The sequence below is a fragment of the Corvus kubaryi genome, unplaced genomic scaffold (genome assembly GCF_017639235.1).
Source record: "Corvus kubaryi isolate FWS band 111438036 unplaced genomic scaffold, C.kubaryi_AGA036_p1.0 37387, whole genome shotgun sequence".
NCBI lineage: Eukaryota > Metazoa > Chordata > Aves > Passeriformes > Corvidae > Corvus > Corvus kubaryi.
Window position 1 is genome coordinate 13512677 of NW_024581129.1, and position 4371 is coordinate 13517047.

Consider the following 4371-nt stretch of genomic DNA (forward strand, 5'->3'; position numbering starts at 1 on the left):
CAATTAAAAAAAAAAGTTTTTTTTTCTCTTCTCTTTTCCAGAGACCTCGGGGGCGGGGCGGGGGCGGGGCCTGCGCGCTGCGTCACCGCGCTCGCGGTGCGGCCCCGCCCTGCCGGAAAGGCGCGCGCGGCGCCGGAAGCGGCCGGCGCCGTCCTCAGTTGCTCCGCTGAGGGGCTCGGGATCGGTGGTGAGGGGGGGGTCGGGCGGCGACCCCGCTCCACACACCGCGCCTGGGGCGCCGTACGCTCGCTCTCCGCCGCCGTGCCCCGCCTCGGTGCGCTCCGCTCCCGCCTCGATCTCACCAGTTTGCTTCGGTCGGGGCTCCCCCCGGAGCACCCCTCACAGTCTCCCCTCAGATGTCTCAGGTGCCTCCTCCCGGTGCCCCCTTATAGTCTCCCCTCAGTCCCCTCAGAGTGCATCCTCCCCGCCCGTCCCCAAGTCCTCGCTTCGGTCTTCCCTGTTTTCTCCTGTCGAGGCTCCCCCTCAGGACCCCAGAGCTGTCCCCTCACAGTGTCCCCTCTCCGACTCCCCTCAAATGTCTGTTCCCCCCTCACAGTCCCTCGCAGTCACCCCTCAGTCCCAAGAGATGTCTCAGTGCTCTGTTCACAGCGACCTCTCCAAGTCTCCCCACAGTCCCCCTTTCCCCTCAATCCCCTCATAGTCACCCCCACAATCTCCCCTCGCCATCCCACCGCGGGTGGCTCAACGGCCCTTCAGAGTCTCCCCTCAGTCCCTCAGAGCCCTCGTTTCAGTCGTTTTCCAGTCTCCTCGGTTTGCTCCTGTCAGGGCTGCCCCCTCAGGACCCCACAGCTGCCCCCTCACAGAGTCCCCTCTCTAACTCCCCTCAGATGTCTCAGTGCCCCCCTCACAGTGTTCCCTCCAAGTCTCCCCATGGTCCCCCCTTTCCCCTCTCAGTCCTTTCAGAATCACCCCCACAATCTCCCCTTTTGGTCCCACCACGGATGGCTCAATGCCCCCTCACAGTCTTTTCTCCCCTCAGTCCTCAGAGCCCCCACCCATCTCTCAATCCCACCATGGATGTCTCCTCTCAGTCTCTCCTTCCTCCCCCCTCTGTTTTCCCTCAGACTCCCATCAGTCCCCACAGAGTTACATTTCCAGTCTGCCTTCTCAGTCTCACCAAGGATGTCCCCTCTTAATGCCCCCCTCACAGCCATCCCCCTCAGAGTGTCCCTTCTCAGTTCCCCCTCAGTCACCCCTCAACTTCCCCTCTCAGTCCCACTGTGGACGTTCACTCTCAACTTCCCCCTCACAACATCCCATCCCAAGCTCTCCCTCAGTGCCCCCATTTTCCCCCCTGCCCTCAGAGGAGCCACACACGAGGGCAAATTTCCCATTGGAGCTGACCCACTCTCAGGCACCAGCATCAAACCCAGCCTCACTTTACAAACACTTTCTGCTCTGTCTAGACAGACTTCCCCAGCCCAAAACAGGTTTAGAAGACTGGAGCTCATATACTTCCATGGATTTCCATACTGGTTCCCAACCTGAGAATCAGGTCATATAAGCCCCGGTGATGTGTGTGGCAGCAGAGCTCCTTGTATCCAAACTGGTTGCCTGGGGCTGTTTTCATCGCCTTCGTGTTGGAATGTCCTCGAAGGGCAGCCATAAAGCGAGGAGAGGCTGGAGAAGGGCTGGACACAATTCTAAGGATGTGTTGACGAGTTCCATAAGCTGAGATGGATTAATCAGCAATAATTTATTGGTTTAAAGGAGATCTCCAATGATCTCCTCCTGCAAAGAGTAAGTCTGCCTTTTGTTTACTGCAAAACTCGAATTCATTACATTTACTTCTACATTTACATGAATTTCATTACATTTACTTGCAAATTCTGTATTTATTTACATGGTGCCTGTCCTTGCTGAGGTCTGGCTGTAATCACGTGGAGGTCTCTGACAGGCATCTGCTTCTATCACTGTCTTAGTTACACAAGTAAGGGCTCTCTGGTTATGCCTGATTTAATTTCCTTCAAAAGCAGTGAGTTCCCATCTGTTTCAGGATGTTCCAGTGTGGGACAGGGTTTAGTGTCTCACAGTGGCTCTAGATGTGAAAGCAACAGCTCTTGTCCAGCAGCATTTTACTGTGATAGAAGGCATTTATCCCAGTTTAGGTAAAAGGAAAATATTTTGCTGTTGGAGGTGAGGGGTGGGAGTCAGGTCAGACTGTCAGGGACAGCCAAGGACAGCAGTGTCTTTTTCTGGCTCCTGCTTTGACTTTTCAACAAGTTTGCTTGGTGTATTTTTAACTGCATCTTGGATCATGCTTTGTGCTTGCCTTGGCCATTACAACCTGGGCAACCTGAGCTAGTGGGAGGTGTCCCTACCCGTGGCAGAGGGCTGGAATGACCCAAACCAATCTGTGGCTCTACAATTACATCACTTATGGATTTGCTGGAGTGGCTGACACCAGAAGCCCTCCATAGCACTTTGCTCCCCTCATGGCCCCCTTCCCTGCTGCTGCACTAACTCTGCAACTCCGGGATGAAGTCAGGATGGAGATTTACCACAGGGGACAGATCCTGAGCAGTCCCACAGCTACTGCCCGTCTCCAGAGGATGTTCATGCTGCGTCATTCTGGGCAACACATCCATGTTACACCAGTACTGCAGCCCTGACCACATAGCCACTGAGCCCGGGGCCCTGACAGCCCCACTGCTGTGACAGGTGCTGCTGTGTCGGTGCCTCTGAGGGAAATGCCATGTACCCACTGCTGAGAATGGGGAGAAAAGCAGAGGACATATGGAGGCCATGATTAGCTGGGAGAGCTCCTCTGTCTTTACAGCAAGTGCCTGGCTTGCCACATTTATGAAGTCAGAGAGAGGCTGTGAGTCCCAGGAACAGAGTGGGAGGGGAAGGAGGTGCTTTGGAGGGAGGGAATCCTTTACCCCAGGCAGTAGGGGCAGAGGAGGAGGATCCTGCTGCCGCTGTGTCCTGCAGCTTCTCAGTGCTGCAATGTCCCCTTAGGATGGCCCCAGTTGCCCCTGCCATGGGATCAGAACAGCACTGGGTTAATGGCAGGAGGGAGAGGAAGACCTTGGCTGTTATCCACTGCCCCTGGAAAGAGGGCTATGATTAAATACCCTGAAGGCCTAAGAGGAGCTGGGTACCACAGCCCTTTGGTATCAGTATTACAAGACTTGGACGGCCTCACCCATTGGTAATGCCAAACATGGAACAAGCTCAAACAGAGTAGGAGGAGTTAATGAAAAGAAACTCTTTGAAAGACACTATATATCAAATACACCAATATCCCCAGTCTGGACCCCAGTGCACAGCTCCCTGCTGCCCCAGCTGATGGCTAAGCCCTTGAAAGGATTCCTGAGGCCTTCATGTGCGGTGCTCAGGAGGGAGGGTGAAGCAGGTGCTTAATGGATAACTCCTTTATTCAGGGACTAGTTCCAAGAGAAATTGCATAATAAAATCTGCACTGCTGCAGCCCATCGCCAGACTTCCTGTCTCCAGAACTAAGCTGTTTAAAGACACAGTTCCTGAGATCCTACCTTCCTTCCCTGCCCAAAACATGGAAGTATCATTTCTATAGCTTGTGACCTCAAAACCTTACAGCCAAACAATTACCAATGTTTGAATAACTTCTGAGGAGCTCTGCCCTGTAACTTGTAGTCACTGTGGCACCATCAGAGCAGTTCTCATTGGGAATGGGAGTCAGTTTTTCCTGGTAATGTTACCCAGCACCTGGTAGCCTTACCATCCCCCCCATGTGCTGCCAAAGCTGTCCAGGATAGAAGAAAAGCCCAGAGCCTGTTGCCTCCTCTCCTCCTGGCCACTGCAGAAGGTGCTGCCTATTTTTTCTCCAGGCACATCTGGTTACGCACACCCTGCACTCATGGGATTGTGGAGCAACTTTATGTTGAATAAGTGTTGTTTCTGGCTTCTGATTTTCATTGTGTGTGTGAATTCTGTGGTGTTCAGGAAGTGGTGGTAAGCCGGGGACCGCAATCACAGCACTGTTTTGTGTTCAGCTGTGTGTCTGTGAACTTCTGCAAACCCTTGGCTCCTTGGGCTACAGAGCCTGACGCACGTCCCAAAGGGTCTCCTTGCTTCGTTTCATGCAGAAAGACTATTTGCAGGTGGCTAAACATGTTCTGTGGGTGCCATCCTGTCATCTGTTGCTGCCAAGCACCAGTCTGATCTGATTCTGCTCTCCTTTTTAGTGAGTATTCATTAATGTAAAGCCATTTCCTATCTACTTGTTGAATAGAGTCTAGTGGGGACTGGATGTAGACTTGGACTTTTCTGTGAATTGCTTAAAATCCTGCCCATCATCTGTCAGGACCATCTAACTTTGATGTGGAGGAATCCCCCAAGTAATGGGTAAGGCTATCTCACCAAAGC